The sequence below is a fragment of the Pinus tabuliformis genome, chromosome 9, assembly GCF_031772625.1.
Source record: "Pinus tabuliformis cultivar Carrire ecotype Pingquan chromosome 9, CPIR1, whole genome shotgun sequence".
Lineage (NCBI taxonomy): Eukaryota > Viridiplantae > Streptophyta > Pinopsida > Pinales > Pinaceae > Pinus > Pinus tabuliformis.
The window spans coordinates 1,426,813,150-1,426,835,531 of record NC_142307.1 but is presented as its reverse complement, the minus strand read 5'-3'; positions in this window follow the sequence as shown (position 1 = coordinate 1,426,835,531).

Genomic DNA, 22,382 nt, shown 5'->3' with positions numbered 1-22,382 from the left:
AACATCATTATCTTCTTCCATAGGATCATTATCTTGATCCTCAATATTAATCACTCCATGTTCTTGAACTTGAGCTTGTACTACAACCACGTCTTCCTCTTCGAGCAATGCCCTAGGGGTTGCTACAATCAATAAAGTAATATTAGTATATATAGAAAATATTGAAATGTCGATATAACAACAATTTATAAATATAATATATCAGGAAAACGAAGACAACAAAGACAAAGAGAAAGAAAACTAATTAGGTGAGACCAAGAAACAAAGACAACAAATCAGTGATGATGCTTGTGCAATTTATCAATATATTTAAGAATATGTTGAAAAAATCTAAGAAATATGTTACCTTTTTTGACATGTAGGTCGAAGTGAAACACTTTCTGAGATATATAAACATGACCACAATAAAAAACATATTGATCGTATTTTTCATTCTTCATCATAATGTCATAATATTTCTTAATGTCATATTTTGCATAATATACTTTAAAAACATATTAATAATGATCCATAAAAATCCATGATGAACCTCCTAAAGATACATTAACCCCGTAACACCTTAACCCCATTCCCCTAAGCCCTTAAACCCCTAACCCTTAAGCCCTTAACCCCTAACCCTTAAACCCTTAATATTAATAACCCATTATCCATAAGCCTATAAATTAATTAACCCCTAACTTGACCTAACCCCTTAATCGACCCTAACAAAAGTAATCAAGTAATATTTCTAGTCCACATCAAGATGACAACATAATTTAAACACCTCCCAAAAGAATAGAAATATAATACAATTTACAATACAAAGAAATACAATCTAAAATACAATATACATATAAACATTTACAAAACCAATTTACAATAAAATTACATATAGTAAATAACATACAAATGGATGATATTCATATCTTCCTTCATCATCTCCATAGTCTCTATAATGAATTTTAGTTGATTTTATTAGAATTATACTTTGCCTCAAGCCCTTGCAATTTCTTCAAGGGAAATAACATTTTCCATGATCACTAGACGCCCTCGATGTTGATCCATGCATGTATCCCTGGTCTCCTTGAGGAATGTTATCTGACATTTTTTCTCACCAAAATTTTAGTGATGATTTTGTTAAAAAATTAACCTCAAAATTATCCTACAACCTTTCAAAATAATCACAACTAATATATATAGAAACTATGTCAAAGTTATATGACGTTAGGGCCTATATATATATATATATATATATATATATATATATATTATATATATATATATATATATATATATATATATATATATATATATATATATATATATATATATATAACTTTATATATATAATCATATACTATTATATTAATATCAATATATATTAATTATTTTTTCCCCTTGGAAAAATCATAATTTTCATTAATAGGAAAATTACATGTTGTAGATGTTATTAGCATATGCAATATAGTGGCTATGTGCCACTCCAAAATTTAAGAACCAAAAATATGTTCTCCATGCAGGAAGACACTCTTTCAATAGTGCTGTATAAATAAACTTCAAATTTTTTTACTCTAGGCAGAGAGTACTCCTGAGGACATGCACTGATTATGTATAAGCATAGTAAATACAAAAAGAAATTAAACAATCATTTATCAAATGATTTCAGACTCCTGTTGAGCCTGATCTGCCTGGTCCATATATGGACGATGGTAGTACTGGAACTGTTCACCTCTCCATTGTTCCTGGATCATCCAGATGTTGCATGGCCTGATCACTACTGTTTTGAAAAGTTTGTCAGCGATGGAGTTTCTTTCCCTGTAAATATGGTGACAAGAAAAATTCTCAAAATATGTGATGTATCTATGTACCTCATCCAATATATGTCACAATGTGAATGCATGACATGTTGATGTTTTATTAATCTAGTTGCAGACAATTTTCAAGTCACCAAAAACTTGTAGATTATGACAGTCTTTTTCAATTGCAAATTGTATGATATATTTGGTAGTGATGAATTCAACAAAGTTGTTTGTTCCATTTCCAAGTCCCATTTTAATATGATAGTAATGTGTATCTGAAATATATAGGACAACCCCACCTCCACATCCTGTTTCTTGTGCCGATCCATCAAAATATGCCTAGGGCTGTGAGTGATCAATGGACTCAGGGATGATGCTTCTGGGTGGAGGGGCGACCTCATCCCTGGGTAGTGAACTATAGTCAGCTATAATTCTGGATGTGATGGATGGCTTATGGGGGGTGGTGTCCTGAAAGATAGTGTGGTTCCTGGATATCTAGATTTCCAAACTAATGAGTAGGGGGAGGTTTCTAGCTTTGGGTGGTGTTACAGATGTCCACCAATTTGCCCATACCTCCTTGGTTGTCTGACCCCTCCAATTGATAGATGAGAGTGTGTGAGATAGAATGGAGTTCCAAAGATCAATTGTGATGGGACAGGAGAGGAAGAGGTAATCCAAAGATTCAGTGCTATCCTTACAGAGGCAGCACCAGTAAGGTCCATATAGCCTTCTTCTATTTGAGTTGTCTCCCGTCAGCACCTTATTCTTCAGTATGGACCTCATGAGTAATCTTGTTCAAGGGGGGTGCTTTGAGCTTCCACATACCTTTCCGCCATGTTTCTATGTGTTATGGCTTGTGTCGATTGGCCAGTTGTAGATACCCCTCTTTTGGGGAGTACAGGCCATTTTCTGTGATGGCCCATGTGATCTCATCTTCCCCTTATCTTAGTCAAATGTGAGATTCCAAGAGAGCTATAGTGTAAGTACTCCAAACTTGGTGCCACTGTAAGGGAAGGAGCAAGTTATGGGTTGTTTCCAAGCTTGGTGCAGGAAGGTTGATCTCTCCCGGTTCGCAATGTGCACTATGTGTGTGATTCCTTTCTCGTTAAGGTTCTGGATTAATCCCTCAGGTAGTTGGTGTGCATTCCCACATCCTATCCAAGGGTCCTTGCCTATTCAAACGAATGTCCCATCAGATATTCTCCAAGTTAGGTTGTCCCGAATAAGAAGCATTGAGTTTAGAACTGCTTTCCAAATATTTGAGACCCCAGTTTTGTTCCAGCTTGTTTGTCTCAGCCAGTCTAGCGGCCTTAACGGTGCAATATATTTAGTGACTGCAATTTTGGTCCAGAGACTATTGGTGGTGATTAATTGCCACCCTAGCTTGGCCACTAGTGCTGAGGAGAAATCCTCCAATTTCTTTATACCCCACCCACCCCATTTCTTAGGGATAGATAGAAGATCCCATCTTGCCCATGCATATATCCTTCCTATTTGTTTGCCTTTCCACAGGAATCTGCAACAAAGGTTTTGTATTCTGTTGAGAATGCCTCTTGGGATCCATGCGAGGGACATCCAATATACGGGGGTGGCCTCCAGAACCACTTTGATGAGCACTAATCTTCCGACTCTGAAGCGATTCTTATGATATCATATATTGAGTCTTTTCTCAAGCTTCGAGATCAACCATATCCAGTCCACAATTTTATATCCAAGCGGTTTCAGTTTGTATCCCAGATACCGGAGGCCTCCATCTATCTGGGTCAGGGTGAAAGGGAACCTTTGTATCACAAAGTGTATCTCGTGGGGGGAGCATTCTGATACCATTATGGTGGACTTAGAGTTATTAATGATCATGCCTGTAGCAGTTTTGAAAAGATTGATGGTGTGCTGGATGGTGGTGAGGTCCCCTATGCCTCCATTTAGGAACATTAGTACATTGGCCATGAAAAGGAGGTGTGTTATAGTACATCCGTCCGATATCTTGATTCCTGAGAGTCTGCCTCTATGGTGCATGTCCTTGAATAGTCTGCTTAGTCCTTCCATGATTAGGAGAAAGAGTAGAGGAGATAGTGGGCACCCCTATTTGAGGCCTCTTTCAAAGCCAAAGAAGGGAGATGCAACCCCATTTATCAATACACTAAAGGATATATTGGTAATGCAACACATGATCCATTTAATAACTCCCACAAGAAATCCTAAATGGGTAAGAAGCATTCTGAGATAAAGCCAGCTTACCTTGTCGAAGGATTTTGAGAGATCATCTTTGAGGATCATACCTTTGATCTTCCTTGTCTGAATGGAGTGCATTACTTCCTGAGCTGTGCCTATGGCTTCATGAATCTGATGATCCTGTAGGAAGGCAAATTGTTTGGATGATATGTGGTTGGATAGGATGGGGCAGAGGCGATTGTAATGATTTTGTATAGGCAACTGCACAGGGAGATGGGTATAAAATCATTGAAGGTTGATGGATTGTCCGTTTTGGGGATGAGGGCGATGAAGGTGGAGTTTATAGCCCCATGCATACATCCAGTCTTCCTGCATTCCTCAATGACCTTGAGCAGATCATGTTCGAGAATGTCCAAAAAAGCCAGGTAGAACTGTACAGACCACCCATCTAGAACAAGGCTCTTGTCCTTCTTAAACCATTTTAGAGTGGCCTCTAGCTCCCCTAAAGTGACTTCTATTTTAAGCTCATCAGAATCCTCATGTTCAATGAACCGAGGGAACAGTTGTGCAACTTTAATGACCTCTGCTAGGGTAGCATTAGGGGGGACCTGATAGACCTGCTTGAAGTGAGAGGTGGCCAGGGAGACCAGGTGAGGGAAGGTATCAACCTCAGCTCCTTGCTCATTTATGAGTTTCCAAATGGTATTAATGACCTTCGTTCCATTACAAATTTTTTGGAGAAAATTGGAGTTATCATCTCCTTCCTTCAGCCATATATCTCTGCTCCGCAATCTCCAGGCTTCCTCCCTCTCCTTGAGAATGTTTCCTCTTTTGACTGTTAATTCAGTGAGCTTGTCCTTGAGCTCATTTGAAGGGAAGGTGCCTCCACTGTTGTCCTCTAGGCTGGCTATCTCTAGTTCAATCTCATTTAATAGATGCTCTTCGGCACACCTCTTGTTGTGAGCCCAAATATTGGATAGCTTCTTCAATTCCTTCATGTTGGCTATGAACCCTTCAGTGATGTTTCCTCTTCTTGCCGGTGGATAAGCCTTCCAAAAGTCAGAGACTAGGCGAATGTAGGAGTTATATTTCAACCATGTAGAGTTGAATTTGAAAGGTGCTTGAGGTTTGCTAATATTTCCTCGTATTTCAAGGTAAATTGGCAGATGGTCTGAGAGTCCACTGGATCCCATCGACTGGCGATAAGTGAAACCCTCCTCCAGAAATTTTTCCTTAATGAGGAATCGATCCAGTCTCCTGGCAAGGCTGTCCTCCCTGCTTCTTTTATTCCTCTAGGTAAGGGCTAGTTTGGCAGATGGGATATCAATGAGCTTGTGTAACTCAAGGAGCAGCTCAAAGAAACCTGCTAAGGGGTCGGCTTGAGCATGGTGACCCCAAAACTTCGAGTAGCCTAGGGAGAAATTTAGGTCTCCTCCTAGAATGATATTATCAGATTGATGTTGCCTGCCAAAATCCTTTCCCAGAAGTTCTCTCTATGATGGTAGGGCCCATATATGTTTATCATTTTATCCTCATTTCCCAGCTCTGTAGAGTATATGTCCACCCCTATGAACCCTATACCCCCCTAGGTGCCCGATATATTAATTGTATGAGGGTTATATCCTAGGGAAATGCCCCGCAAGTGGCCATTTACATCAATGGCTTGGAAATGGCATCCTGGAAGCATATATTCCAATAGAGGGGAAATGTAACAGCTGCACCCAATGTTTCCTGTAGGAAGACTAGATCAATGGGCTCCTTCTGGAGAAGCCTCTTCAACGCTAGTTTTTTCTCAGGACTAGCATTCCCTCCACAATTGAAGGAGAGAACCTTCATGGGGGTGACTCCTGAAGAGGGCTCTGTGCTCTAAGGACCCTATCAAGTGAAAGTTGTTTTCTGAAGGCCACCTCAATACCTGCCTTATGTTTAGCTTTTGACAGGGAGGAAGGTCTGCCTCAGGGGAGCTTCGGAGTGGAGGAGGAATGAATAAGTCCAATGCCAATAGCATCCGACATTGGTGCTCGAGTATGTGATTGGAGATGATATCGGTGGGGAACGGGGTCAGATCCAGGGATTCATTCCTTTAATGTCTCCATTAAGGTTATGGGGGAAATATGAGAGGGAACGGGTATGTGAGAATTGAGGGGGCAAACCGGGTGGCTTAGACAAGGATGAGGCTTATCCTGGTGTAGCCCAGATTCCTTATTATCTACAGAAGACTAATTGATGGATGCAGAGCAAGGGTTAGGATTGGACATACCCGAAGATAGCGCGACTCCAGCGGTCACCTTAGACCTAGTTAGTGGAGGTGAAGGTTGCCAAAGGGGTGCTTTCCCACGCTTCTTCAGTGTCATCGAGGCAAGTTTGGATCCATCTACAGCAGCGTCCATCTTATCGGCCCCATTCGAGTGTTCCACCTTTTTCTAAGCCCCCCCATTGATGAGGTCTTCCCTTTGTTTCCCATCTTTGATTTTGCGAGGAGAGGGCAGCCTTATAGAGGTGTCCAACCTTGTGCCAGTGCTTACAACAAAAGGGGATGCCCTCATAGTCAAGAATATGGATCCGGTTATAATTTCTCCAACAAAGAGTGACTTTTTCTTGTAAACCACCTCTAATGTCTAGGTGAACCAGTAGTCTTACATAGGCCATGACCCCGTAGAGAGATAGGATCTGTTGTAGTCTAGGTATGTCCCTAGAGAATTTCCAATTCTTCTAAAGATATCCTCGATCCAAAAATGGAGAGGCAGACCAAGAAAACGAACCCATATTGGCCCTGCCCCAAGTTGTTCTCTGTCCGGATAAAAAAGCGGACTCCACCTCATTAACATAACGGGGCTTGTTCGATGTGCCAGAAGGAGGATAAGACCCAGTTGGTGTGTTCTGATCACATGAAATGCAAGGAGAACCATCCACAGACAAAATTTTGTACAACACATAGATTGTCCAGGTGATGGCCTCAAATTTCCGGAACCCACTGCTTAATTCTCGCTACGGTGTAGTTCCTACCCCTGACCCTACCAACTAGGACGTCGCCACCATATCCATGGTGTCTTGCCACTGAAATTCTTCTTCCCAATCGATGAAAACTTCCTGTGTCCTTGGTTTGAAACATCTCTGCTTCTTCCCTAGAGCAGGCTCCTCTTCCTCTGTCCCCTCAAGGATTTCTTCAGGATTAGTGTTGGGAGAGGTAGGGTTAGGGTTAGTTTTTGGAGATAATAGAGTAGGGCCAGAAGGGAAGGTTTCTGAGAGGGGAGGGACGTTTGTATAGCTACCATAGGGTTGAGCACACTCTAAGGGATGGGTAGTGAGCATAATAGGGTGGAGCTTCTCTGCGTGGGGACTGAGATGGGAAATGAGAGGCTGTTGAAGGATTAAGGGAGGATAAGCTGGATGATCCAGCCACCTATTCAGGGCCAATTATTCTGGAGCCAAAATGATGGGAGATCGGCGTTAGGGGGGCACAACAGATGCCGGCCAGGTCACAGGTACTTCTGGGAGGTCGATAATGGTGTTGAGTTATCTCGTGTGTGACGGAAGTAGAGCGATAACCTCGGTGAGTTCCCTGCTGAACGGAAAATATGCCTCAGAGCTGGTCTGCCTGCCAAAAATGGAGATGCCCTCAAGGGGGTCCTTCGAATAATCTCTAAGGTCGTTCTCCATTGATGCTCTGGGGGTTACGCCAGCTGCTGCTGTAATCCAGAGAAACCAACACAGGCGAAGACCAAACCCTATAACGTGAAACCGAAAATGATAGTTCAATCGCTGTTTCGGGAGGTAAGCAGGAAATGAAAGAACGGGGGTTGTCGGCTGGTTACGGACAAGTTGTTGTAGGGGAAACGGACCAGAACTACGGCCTGGACCCAGGTGTACTGCGGAGGGCCTACCCCATGTCAGGGTGTGGTCACGCCAGCTCTATCATCGCCATTGCCTCAATCCATCACTCGCACTAGATCTCCCAATATATATTAATTATATATTAATAATATTATATTTAATTATAATATTAATGTTATATTTATTTTAATTAGTTAAATTGATCAACGTAAAGTTGTCCCATATTAGACATTGTCAGTGAAAATATCCATTAACGATGGAATTGAATGTTATGCAATGATTATTTTCTATTTCTCAGAAATTGGACAACATTTTCATATTGGATAGAGCATCGGATATCTGATGATAAAACAACGCACATCAAATATTTGATGATAGGAGGGATTATAGGAAACCATCTGATAATCAAAGGGATAGGACAATCCGTCAGACATTCAATAGTTAAAGAAATCCCATCGAATATTCGACGAGCGTTAGGCTTTTAGAAATTAAAAAAAAAAACCAAAAAAATACATTTAACTTCGAACACTTTTTCTGATTTTATCTGTTCCATCGTATTCCACCATTGGAATTTCCACCACAAAAATAATAATGATCAGCATGACAATAGGGGAGATCCATTTACCACAACCAAGTCCATTGCAATCATAAATGACCTTGGTAAAGATCACACACTTTATCCTCAATAATCAAGTGATCAAACACTTGCATCCAATACTCAGGGGAGATCAATTTACCACAATCAATTCGATGGTAGGCGTGTCCACCCTTGGTAAATATCACACACACCTAAGTCTCCTTTCACACTAGCCAAATGGGTGGAAATCATGAAAATCTTAACTAGGTCCATGGCTTTAAGGAGGACCCTCTTCCAAGAGCCTCACTACTCATCCCCCTTCAACAAGTCCATAGCTAGTCATAAATATGGTGGATAGGATATGCTCAATTTTCTCGATCAACAATGTTCCCTCTCAGGTAGGGATACATTCTCCTACACTCCAAGCTTCTCTTTGAAGAATAAGAACTTCGCTTTCAGCAAAGGCTTGGTGAGAATGTCTACAATATGATCATCTATTGAAGCCTCACTGCTTCAATTCTATAATAGGTCACTATCAGAACCTCACTTCTCCCTCTGTGTTGGAGCCTCAATTCTCCATCACTGACAGCATATCTTGAAAATCCTATGGATTTCTTTTGAAGCCACACTATTTGCAACTCAAATATACAAGCTGCAATATGATCGACCATATTTGAATTAAGTACAAAGGAAGTATGCCACCTTCTCATCCATGAAATGAAATAAAGACCCATACTGAAGCCACAACTCAATGTGTTATTCCTATTCACAACATTCTTGGTTCACTTCGCATCGAAATATCTCTTTATTCATAACATAGTCTCAATCCATGACTAATTATACCATGTAGGTATCTCAATACCATCTTTGAAACATCCCAATATACATGTCCAGGCTTTATCTAGCTCATGGTACATTCTACAAAGCAAGGATCCATTTGGCTACCTTCTCATCATGGGATCCATCAAATATGAGTCTGAAGAGGAGTCCCTCAACTTATTTAGTGTAACCAATGATGCCAAGTATCTAAAAACATACTTCCCTATGGAAGTCCTCATCATCTCTCTATTATAATTGTAATCTCAAGAAATGGATCACCTGGGCTTAGAGATAAAATCCCTCTGGTTCTGAATGATGATATGATATTCAATCCCATCATAAATAAATTATTAGCATATAAAATCAAATATCAGATACATACCTTCAACCATGAAGAGATGTTGGTATCTACATTGGATTTTCATCAATCCAAGTGTTAGCACCCAGGTTGTTCCCTATGACTCCCAAGGGAATACGGCCGGGGTAACCACTAACCAATCTTTGGATCACAGTTCCTAGCCAAACTGTAATCAGAGAGGGCTCTCTCTTTATGATTTGTCTCTATTTTTGATGGTGTTTTAGGCTAGCTATTATGCTCAGGTTTTGGTTTATGTTTTGGTTGAAGGACTTCTTTCAGGGCTTAAGATGTAGTGTTCAGAGAGTAGTGTAACATTGGGCAATGGAGTCTAGAGTTGTGAAATGCTTTGAAATGCAAGAGTGATGATGTTGGGACTGCAGGGCCTATTGTGTATCTCAAACAAACAAATTTAAACTTAAGTGGTGAAGCATGGTCAGCCAACAGAAAGCAATTAAGAATTCTCTATTGAACTGGTGATATGAAAGTGAAACATGTTGCACAGGAGCAAACTTGAATTCCTGAAACAAAGATCACTATGAAAGATATATTCTGAAAGTGCAGCAATTAAGAATTACACTTATCAAGATTATAGCTGAAGAAAACATTCATTAACAACACAGATTGAACTCAGGGTATTGACATGAATAAGTCCTGAAGGTTATTCTTTTTCTTTGTTGTCAAACACTTAGAAATTAGAAACATATATGGATTTTAATAGATCGAAAATACATAACAAAGGGAGTTACAAAAACTTATTGTATTGTGAAATACACAGGAATCCAGCAGTTTTCAACAGGCACCAGAACGCATTCAACACTTCAGAAATCCGAGAAATTCCATCACTTTCTTTATTAAACTCTGAAAGGATTACAGCATAAGAACTTCTTCAGGAGAAATCAACAACAACCCTTCAAGCTTATGCGAGGGGCAAATATATACAAAACGTATTACAAAATATCTGAGTGCTAAGTTATCTCAGAATTGAATATCTTCACCAACTTTTCAAGATATTTCGATCAGAAAGTTATTACATCATTGAATACAAATAAATGCATCTTTATGCTTGTCAGAAGATATTTTGGCCTTTGGAGGCCACTGAGTCGGTTGGAGTGATCTGCATAAATGCTGTGAAATGCGCTTTTGGAGATGCTCTGCTGTAGCTTCCTGGCCTGGACACCTGTAGCTTCCTACTTTTGCTTCGTTGGCCGAAATTTCTGCTGAGTTGGCTCAGCTTTAATCTTTAATGCATGCTGATTTTATTAAACTGTGCTGTGCATGACAATTCATATTTTTATGAACAAAATTTGGTGAATGGCTCATTGTTTACAAAATCATTTGTATTGCCTTGGTCCACCAGTCCTGTGTAGGTAATTGATGCCTGAGGATTGCATCCATAGTCTCCTTCGCCTCTGTATACTTATAAAAATTTGGAGCTACTGCAAACAAGTGTTCGATTTCATTCATTATAAAAAATAAACTTTCCACTTTGTTGTAGAGAGTCTGTCCTGTAGCTGGCCCTGTTTCTTCTGAGGTGCTGGGCTTCTCATTGATTTGACTTGTGGCAAATGCATTCACCCTTTTGGCATACTGTTCATGTGTGAATAGTCTCCCTGAGCTGTTCAGTAAGCTAGGAAGCCCTCTGTTTTGTAGCACCTGAAACTTCTCCATGAACCTGTTCACCTCAGTCTGCATGTCTTGGGTTCTTCTCTCTAATGTCTGCACTAGATTTCTCATAGTAAGAACCCTCTTGATCAATTGAATGGTCTCAGTCCTGTTGGGAATTCCCATGGTAGCTAACTGAGTACTTGTCTTATGATTAAGCACATTAATCATTCTGGTGGCAACTTCAGGCATATTGCTCAGGGCATTCCTTGATCTGTGAATCTCAGCCTGTGCCTTTGGAATGAGCTCTAGCTGCTCATGGATGGTTTCAATATACGGCCATTGGTCAGTAATAGACTGGCCAATATTAGCCCACAACACTGTTCTAAGCTCAGCCACAATTTTATCTAACTTGAGCTCATTTTCCAGCTCTTTGATCTTATCTTTGAGGGCTTTTACTTCTCTGCCCTTTTCTGCCACAGCCTGCTTTGATTTGTCATATCTATCATTGACTTTGGCCAATTTCTCCCTGGTCTCATTTAATTCTGTCATTTGAGCTTCCAGGGCTTGAATCTCAGTCCTTAGCTTTTGCATATCCAGGCTTTGGGCCTGTTCTGTTGTTGGTGGTGCTGAAGTAGAAGGTGCTGCTTGATCAGTCTGCTGAGGAGGAGGAGTAGTAATGGGAGCACTTTTCTCAAGATTAATGATTTGAGGAGGAGGCTGAGAGGTCTGGCCTTCTTCTCTTTGTTTCAAGGTTGCCTGTAATGCTGCCTGTGCAGCCTCTGATTCTCCCAGCTTTTCTTGTGCCTGGATAAGCTGCTTATAGAGAGTCACCAGCAGAGCTGTGGCATCTTTATCATGCCTTTGTTGAGCTACTTCATCTGTTTGAGGGTGAATCGTGGCTGGGAGTTTGATCTTTCTTCTTAGAGCTGCCATATCAGCATCCCTTAATTTCAATATTTCCTGTATTCCCTTGATATCTTTGGGATCATGCCCAATCTCAATAATTATATCCTCTAAGGACCTTATTCTGTTGTCCTTTGCCTGGGATGATGCTCTCTCCAACTCTAGTTGAGAGGCTGTATTGTTAAGGCTACTTTGTAGCCTGTAGTTGTCCAATGTTTGGTTTGCCAGGGAAGCATAGACCATCTCACCTGTCTGCTTGTGCAATTCAATTTTGTCCATTGGGTGAATGTCCTTGGCAAGGACCTCAAGATTGGTCCTTATATAATCTTCATGAGACTGGGGCTGTGCTACACCTGGTAAGAAATGGATCATGATCATCTTGCCTTCACTGACATCAAAAGCAGACATTAAGCGCTGCTGGTTGGTGGGAGCCATTTTCAACGGATGGTTATATAGTTGTATTTTTATCGGCTCACTCCTCTTCTTAATTTCAATGAACTGTTGCTTAATGCTCAGTTCTGCCTCTCTCTGTTGGCTAGAGGAGCTGACTTCTCCTCCTATTGTTCTGTCTTCTTCTTGCTGAAAGGAACTGGCGGATGCTTCTCTGCTTGGTGGGCCCATGCCTAATGACTGCCTTATTGTCATATCCTCCTCAGAAAAATCATTCAATCTTTGCCTTTTTTCTCCCTGATTTATAGAAGATGTTAGGGGAGTCTCTCTGTCTCTCTTTCTGCTTACATCCTCCTTTTGTGGAGTTTGGAGGATTGATGCATCAACTGATGTTTCTTGCCTTGGAGGCACAGTTTGCTGTGGCTGTTGCTCAGTGGATTTTGGGGCTTCCACTGTTTGTTCTGGCTGCACAGGCTGTTCCTGCCTTTGTTCTTCCTGTTGTTGCTGTTGTTGCTGTTCTTCTTGCTGCTGCTCCATCTCTTTATCTGTTTGTTCTTGAGTCATAGGAGGTAGCTGTTCCTCCTCCACATGCTTTTCTTTGTCTTTGCTGGATGCTTGCTGAGTTTTCATGGCCGCTTGCTGATGTGTTGTTGAAGATGAGGCAGCTTCTCCAAGTTGCCTTTGGTATGAGGAACAGACCCGTTCACAAGTTTCCAAGTCAGCCTCCTTTTGTAGATTTCTAGCTTCATTCTCTAGCATCTGCTCTTTAGTAATTGGCTCTTCTAGAGTGCCTTCTTTCCAGCTCAAGGCATTAGCATACTTCTCAATATGAGGCAACTTCAGATGTGAATATGTGCCTAATTTGTGTTTTATTCTCCTGAGGGAAATAAAGTGATTACGGTCATAGGGTAACCATCTGAAGCTGGTTTGAAATCTGAGGCCCTCTAGGATGCTATCTGCCTCCCTCCATCCCTCTTCTCTTTTGTTATATAAGAAAGGACCCAGCTGGCTCCTTACCTTCAGTTGCACCTTCTTGTTTTTACTTTGGAAATGGATGTAGTCAGCATTTCCAAATTGTCTGAAGTATTCTAGGGCAAAGAGCCTCATGGGGACATACCTTGGAAGACTAAAAGGGTCCAATTCACAGCCATAAATTCTGAGTACTGTGTGGTGTTGGTAGAAGTACCAATCACCAATGCTGTAGGCTTTAGAGAGGTGGAGGACTCTTTGCATCTCATCAGTTAGCCTTGGAGGAGGTACACCATATAGCAAGGTCATTGCTGGGTAAATGAACAAGTCTATGAACTCACAGTATGTGTATGGTGAGAGAGAAGCACAATGAAAAACTGAAGACCAAAAGACAACTGATCTTGGAATTCCCTGGGCATTTAGTTTCTTGAGGGGAACAGGGAAGCTGTCTGGTTGATAGAACAAGAACAGATGGTAGATGTATGAGGTGAATCTGAACACTCTTTCCCTTGGTAGATTCATTAGCTGCTCATGAATCTTTTCTACAATATAGGCAGCATAGTCATAGTGTACAGCAGGAGGCATTCCCAGGGAAAATATGGACAGCATTGCCATTATGGTGTCATCAACATCTTCAATTCCTTTATACCCCAGGACATAACTGATCAAGTCCACTAGCATTCTGCCCAATTCATTCAGGTACTCATATCCAATAGGAGGAGTTCTTATAGTTTCAGAACCTGAATCTACAAAAAACTGGTTGATCTTGACAATCTGGGCATGTGACAAATTAGTTCCCTTCTTTATTAAATCCAGCATGGATAGGGATGTCAATGGTCTTGCAGTGTGGAAGTGGAGCATCTCATTAATGGTTTCTGGAGTGATGTAGAACAACACTGAACCTGTAGGAGTAAGAACAGCTCTTTGGCAAGGATCATAGCATTCCTGGCACTTGTGGATCAAGTCTGGAAGGGGATTGACTTGAGGGAGGTTGTAAATGGGCAAATTTGAATCCCAAATCCCTAAAATATCAGCCCCACTAAGGTGCTGGGCTTTTATTTGATTGATTATATGAATATTATACTTGGAGCCCATTGGAAACCAATCTAACATTTGATAATCCAAGTCCCCCAGGGGTTTCCAATTTATCTCTTTTTGAGGGGCATTCAGAGGCTGGATGTTTAGAGCTATTGGTGTCTCCATGGCTACTGAGGCTCTTGAATTGTATGTAAACCGGTTCCACTTGAACAGAATGACACAGAGGAATGTTTCTTTGCAAGGGAGGTGAAATATAAGAAACAGAAGGCAAATTGAGTAAAACAGCAATTGAAATACTGTTTAACGGACTGATAAAACAGTAGCAGGACTGAGCAAAGTGTTTTCTGTGGTGAATTTGGTCAGTTAAGGTTCCTAGTTCACGACTGCGCGAACTAGCTGTGAATTTCAACTCAATTTGTCAAATGCGGCCCTGCAGGAGTTTAATGGCTTCACAGGCTGGATATAAGTGCAGGTCACTGTGTGTTTAACGGTGAAAACAGAGTTTTACAGTCTGTTACCAGTTTATTTGCGGAATTATGGATAAAACCAGGCTTATGGGATGATTTTGAAGAATACCTGGTGAATTCGTCGGCAAGAGTTGCGAATGCAGGTGCAATGGAGGCTCTGGCGGTCTCGGAATCGACTTTAGCAGGCTGGTGCTGGTTTGGACTTGAGCAGCATGCAAAAATAGCAGTAGTGTCTTTTGCCAAAAGTGGAAAAAACACGAGATTTTGGCCTAAAAATGGATTTTTGGCAATATTGGCGCGTTTTTGGAATGACGTCAGCGTGACGTCATCGGGTGGGGTCGGAGTCGGATGACGTCAGCATGACATCACCGGGTGATGTGGCAGGTCCTGGTTGGTCCACGAATGTGCTGAAGTGGCGGACATGTCAGCGAAGGGACGGACGAATGGGGTGATGCGACGGTGGGGTGGCAGAGATGTGGCTCTGACGTGGGCATGACATGGGACCAGCAAAACCAGGTGGTAAGTGAAACAGTGGTGACGGTTTTCTCGGACCGATTACAATATGGCCCCGGTTTTGTCAGAGGCCGACCCGAGAAGCTGTGAGGGCGACGCGTGGCGGAGGCCTGACGTCACCCTCTGACAGTTTCTCGGGTGCTAAACGTCGGACCTCGGGCCCAACCCGATATGGATAATAGCCGTCCGATCAATGTTTCCCGATCCGACGGTTGACGGGTTGACGATGTGATCGATCGATACGGACGCGGGCGGGGGATTAAATATTATTTGTTTTGGATTCTGCGCCCGGCGGAAAACATTAGGATATGGTGTTTTGTAAAGCCTTTCAATGCATTTTGAAAAATCAAACATATGCGCCGAAACTTTGGATAAGTGCCAAAAAGGTGGGTTTTTGGGTTATTTTACAATTTCAAAGGGGGTTATGGGTAGGAGGGGTTTTTTGCAAGGTTTTTTGGGGATTTTTGGGTTTTTCTGAGCAGAGGGAAGGTGAGAGCTTAGGGGAAAGGTTGTTGCTCATAACCAGAGGTTAGAGCAGCCCCAGGACAGGGTTGACCACAGTCCCAGGTGGACTAAAGTCTCCCTTTAGACAGACATATTTAGCTATAATGCTAAAAGGAGGATATTTATAGAATGCTTGGGGGTTTATACACCATGGTGTTAATAATACTAGGGAGAGGGGTAACATAAGGGAATTACATATTAGAGTTAGGGGTTAATATGGATGAAAGAGTGAATGAAGGGGAAATCACTAAGTTTATTTGAAACTTACTTAGTTTAGGGAGTAGATCAAAATGAAAAGAATTTTAGACAAGAAATGTGGCTTCTAAAAAGATTAAGAACCACCATGAAACCATAATCTCTTCCATGAATCTCAACTGATGAGGGAGTGTTAGTAATGAAATGGAAAAAGGGGAAGAAGGGAGGTTAGACATGCTTCTTGCTTGCTGCAACTTGATGAAGAATAACACCTTCTCAATTCATTGATTTTGCTTTGGTAAACAAAGTTAGCACACATGCAACTTATAAGAAATGACCTTTCTGCAACCCCAACTGCCTACCCATCTATTTGCCTAGCATTTTTTTATTCTTCTTGGAGGGTGCACTTGGACTTGCAGACCCTTACTTGCCTTTTCTTTTCTTTGGCTTTTCTTTTGTTTTTCTATCTACTTCTACCCTTATTTCTTCCAAGGTCCCAGATTAAGCTGTTGGGAGCCTTTTCTTCTCTACCTAAACTACTTGTCTGCCAAGATTAAACAGTTTGGACAGACTTCTTTCTCTATTCTACAACTGGAAATTCAAAACATGGCATGATCCAGATTAGACTGTTGGACCATCCATCAAAATTTGAGTCCATATCAAGCTATAAGCACAGATTGTATTCTCTTGGAAATATGTGATCTTTGAATCATCAAAGCAGAGCATATTTGGACCTTTTCATTGCCAATCATGAAATATGAAACCTATTGGTATAGGTAGCTAACAGTGGCTCCACATGGGGATGGTTTTTCATTTGAAAGACCAAGAACAGCAGGTCAGATTGCCTTGCCCCTTGACTGCTCTTGCCAATCTTGAAGTTTGCTGCTTTGAAATGCCAAAATTGTGTGCTTCTCTTCTTGGTAGACCTCTGATTCTATTTACCTTTTGCTGGCAGTTTAAGAAAACTTTGAGAAATTGCATTTTTACATGTTGACAGAAAATAATATATATATCTGGATATGTACAAGGGAAAACTCAGGCTGCACTTATGGGTGATATTCAAAATAGTGCTTCAGCATCCTGCCATTCACAGGACCTTCATCCAAATCAGTTTCATTTAGACTTTTAAGGAAATAAGTGTTGTTTCCTTGTACTGCTTGGACAACAAATGGTCCTCTCCAAAGGGAATCAAATTTTCCATGTTTTCCCTTATCTTCTCTTCTTGAATCCCACTTGAGGACTTTGTCACCAATGTTGAAATCTTCTGCCTTAGTTCTCCTATCAAAAGCCTTCTTTAATTTTTCTTGTAGAACTTGAACTCTGCTGAAAACTTGGTCTCTAGTTTGCTGTAAACATATGATTTGATTGATTCTTCTTTGCATATCATTTGGTTCAGCTTGGCTTTCTTGAAGAAGTTTCATAACAGGTATCCCTAGTGATGAGGGAAATTTGGCTTCTAATCCATAAACCAACTCATATGGGCTGGTCCCAATTGATCTTTTGGTTGTTAGTCTATCTGCCCATAGAGCATTCACAAGCTTCTTATGCCAATTCTTTTTGTTCTCTTCTAGCACTTTCTTTATGATGTTTACCAGGCTTTTGTTTGATGACTCAGCAAGGCCATTTCCTTGGGGATAGTATGCAGTAGAATGGCCCAAGGTGATGTGAAATTTATGGCAGAAATTCACCATTTTCTTGGATCTGAAAGCAGCAGCATTGTCTGTTATTATTTTATCAGGACAGCCAAATCTAGCCAATATGTTGTTCTCCAAGAACTGAATGATAGTGGAATCATTTGCTTGTCTGCATGGAACAGCTTCAATCCACTTGGTGAAGTAGTCTGTAGCTGTTAAGATCCATCTATGTTGGCCTGAAGATGAGGGATGAATTTCCCCAATGAAATCCAAGCCCCATTGTTGAAAAGGTCTCTCTGTTGCAATAGGCCTCAAGGGAAGTGGCAGCAACTGTCTCTTTCCCTCAAACACTTGACATTTATGACATGAGGTGGTGAATTTCTTGACATCAGAGAACATGGTGGGCCAGTAGTAACCAGCCCTTAGTATTTTATCCACAGTGGACTTCCAGTACAAGTGTCCACCACAGTCACCTGCATGAAATTCCTTTATGATATTGTCAGTTTCATTCTCAATTAGGCAGTTTAGCAATATTCCTTCATGGTTTTTCCACAATAAATTTCCATCCATAACACAGAATTTAGAAGCTTTCATTTTTAAAACCTACATTTAGTTTGGACAATCCTGGGGAGCACACAGGTTTTGCAATACATAACATATATCAGAGTACCAAGGGGATTGTTCAAAGGCTACATTGATCTTTGGAGTCGCCAGCTCCGGTTCACTGTCCAGCTGGTTGATGTCTAAGGCTTGGAAATTTGCTTCTGTCATTAGTTTGGCCAAACCTTGCCCTTTTATTAATTTTGTAGGTTTTATCTCAATATCAAATTCCAAAATGTTGGCAATCCACTTTCCTCTTCTGCCCTCTAAATTTTCTTGGGTGAGAATGTCTTTTACAATAGGACTTGGGACATATGCTACAACATGGGAATAAAGGATGTAAATCCTAAAGTCCTTAATTGCTTTGACCAAAGCATAAGCTTGCTTTTCCATGATTTGATATTTTAAAGGTGCATCCCTAAGAGCTCTGCTAAAGAAAGCAATTGGCTTCTCATTTCCCTGGTCATCTTTCTGTAACAAAACAGCAGCAATAGTATGCTGGGAGGCAAAAGAGAAAATGATAAATTCTCTGTCAAACTGAGGATTGGTCAGCACTGGGGTTTGGGTAAGGGCTAGTTTTATACCTTCAAATGCTTGATTGGCTTCAACAGTCCATTTGACCTTTGAATCTTTCTTTAGCATGTTATTTAATAATCTGATTAGTTCTGCTAAGTTTGGGATAAACCTTCTCAAGAAATTGATTTTTCCCAAGAATCCTTGCAGTTCTTTGACATTTCTTGGGTGGGGCATTTGTAGGATAGCTTGTATCCTGTCTGGATCAATTCTAATGCCATCTTTAGAAATGATGTGGCCCAAGAGTTTACCTTCCTCTAAACCAAACAAGGATTTCTTGGGATTCAAGGAAATCCCATATTTCCTGCATTTTAGGAAGATCTGCCTCAAATGTTTTATATGTTCTTGGTCTGATTTTGAGAAAGGTGTAAGGTCATCTAAGTAAATGACTAAAAAGTCATGAATCTCCTTGGCAAAAGCAATATCCATTGCTCTTTGAAATGTTTCCCCTGCATTTTTCAATCCAAAAGGCATCTTTACATATTTGAAAGTTCCCCATGGGGTTGTGAATGCTGTTTTGTCTTGATCATCAGGGTGTACCAGGATTTGATTGAAGCCTGAAAATCCATCCAGTAATGAGATCCTTGAGGCCCCTACCACTCTTTGGAGAATGTGATCCATCTTGGGTAAGGGATAGTTGTCTTTGAGGGATACTTGGTTCAGATTTCTTAAGTCCACACACAGCCTTATTTCACCAGTTTTCTTTCTTGTAGGGACTAAGTTTGAGATCCAGTTAGAGAATCTGATTGGTGCTATGATGCCTGCCTTAAACATTTTCTGTACTTCTTGTTCCATTGCTGGGAGAAGCATAGGATTGATTCTCCTCAATTTTTGTTTAAAGGGCTTTTGATCAGGCTTGAGAGGGATAGTATGCTGGATAACAGAGGTGTCATAGGACTTTAGGTCCTCATAACTCCATGCAAAAACATCCTGGAACTCTTTAAAGAGGTCAATGTATTTAGGCTTTTGGTCAGGAGGTAAAGAAGCAGACAATTTGATTATTTTGGGCTTGTCAATGGTACCAATGTTGCATTCTTCAATGGCTGCATTTAAGGGCTGCATTTTTAGTTTTCTGGGGATATCATTTGAATCAAAGATGTCCTCTAGTGGAGTTAGGCCTGTTGGTAGAAAATTGTCTTTCAGCTCTATGATTTCAGTTTCAGCATTGGCCACTTCTTCACAATCGATTGATTGAATTTGCTGAATGCTGTCCTTGTTGAAAATAGTTGGATTTAGCATTTGTTTTGCTGTTCTAGGTGATATTGGGTGAGTAATCTTTTGAAACTGTATTTGTGATGGACTTGCTCTTTCAAGTATTTGTGATTGACTTGCTGTATCAAGTATTTGTGATTGACTTGCTGTATCAGTGTCAATATTTAATCCTGCAAATTCTTGTTGCAGAGTTAAAAAATGGTTTATTTGCACATCATCCTCAAATACTTGCCAATCATTAACATTGTTTGGAATGGAGGGTCTGTGTTTTACTTCAGCTGTAAAACAATGATGGGGCTCAAAAGGCAGCTTGCAGGTACTTGCAAATGTGGCTAAACTATGAGCATGCAGATTGTGGGTTCTAGGAATTTTAGTGATTTGGAATTCAGAGAAAAAGTTTAGTACCTCAGCAACAGCAGACCTATAAGTCCTTAGTCTTTTGTCATTGGTGACAAAATTTCCCTTCACTTGTTGGATAACTAAATCTGAATCACCCATGATTGAAACCCTGGCAGCTTGTAAGAACTTTACTAACTTGAGGCCTAGTAAAAGAGCTTCATATTCTGCCATATTATTAGTACATCTGAAGTTTAATCTATAGGCTCTGCCTTCTGCATGACTGTTTTCTTTATTGTGTACCCAAACTCCAGCTCCTGCCCCTAATTTGTTGACTGAGCCATCAAATTCAAGGAACCATAGAATATCCTGTTGTGAAGGAGATTTAACAATCTGTTCATGGGCTGGCAAAGTAAGTTGAAGTTGTGGTTTTTCATCTGGCTTGTCTTCTAGGACAGTCTCATCATTTGATTGGATATTCTTGACAACTAGGGCAGCAGCAGCATCTAGTGTTTGATTGACTGTTGTTTCATGGGTGGTAATTCTTTCATTTGAGTCTTCCTCCTGTATGAGTATCTTGGTTTCAACCTCACCTTTTGAGGGAGTTGTGCTGTCATTGAAGAGAATGTATGAGTCTATGTCTGAATGGACAGCATATATGGGAAAGTTTTGAGGCTTTTCTTCACTGCTGACCATGTATTTCATGAGTGTTTCTCTGTACAGTCTTTTTGGTTGCCCAAAAACAGAGATGGTGGCATATGACATGTCTAATTGTAGGGAACCTTGGAGTTTAGCTCCCCATGATCTTGATAACAGCATCCCATACTTAGGTGGGATATCAGCAACTACAACATCCATTAGAATTGTTTTGTTTGGGTATTGAACCAGAGACACACATAAATCTTTTATGAGACCCAGACACTTGACTTGGCTGGAGTCAAAGGAAAACAGGTCCTTGTATGGTCTTGTTATATCTAGATTCAATCTCTCCATGACTGCTTTTGGCATGAGATTGTGAGAGGCACCTGAGTCAAACATTGCATTATGTAATATTTTATCATGAATATGTAAGCTGACATAAAAAGGTAATACCCCTGTGACTACCGTTTTTCCATCCACTTCTGGGCCGAACAGTAATTCTGGGGTGTCATCCAGCACATTGACATCATCTTTGTTGCTAGTGAGTTGAAGGGACTTCTTGATCTGTAGTTTATAGATGTCATGCTTGGCTAGTTCTGAGAGAGGAATTGCTATCTTTAGTTTGCCAATTTCAGTTTCTAGGTCAAAGGGTTTTTCAGATTGGGTCTTAGGGTTATGGATAACAGTCCTTTCCTTGTTCATTAAATCTTCTTCTTGATTTTTATCTTGACTTTGGGACTTGTCTCTTTTACTCATCTCTTGGGGAGTAACATTTAAATTAGGTTGAGAGGGTGAAGTGGCCATAGGCTGCTGTTTTAAGGACAATGGTTCAGTGATCTCTTCAATAATCACTTCTTCTGCAGGTGAATTTGTTTTGTCATTAGGCTCTGTGACTATGGCTCTTTTAGGCTGCTGATTATCCTTTATCTTTTCAGGTTGATTTACGTTCACAGTTCTGCTCCTTAGCTTGTATTGTTTATGGACTTCATAGACAGCAGTGTCATAGCCTTGTTTAAAGTCAAAGGATTCACCTGATTTAGTTTGGAACAGTTTGATTTCATCATCCTCATGATCTTCTTGTGTTAAGAAAACTTGACTTTCACCATCTAGACCCATTAAATTAATCTCAGGATCTTCATTGGGTTCAGTTGATGTGGAAGTTTCTGCATAATTTTCTTGGAAAGGGGGTCTTATGTCTTGATCAGCACTGGCCTTGCCAACATTTGGGTTTTGAGTTCTCCTAAAATTTGGATTTCTAGGAGGGTT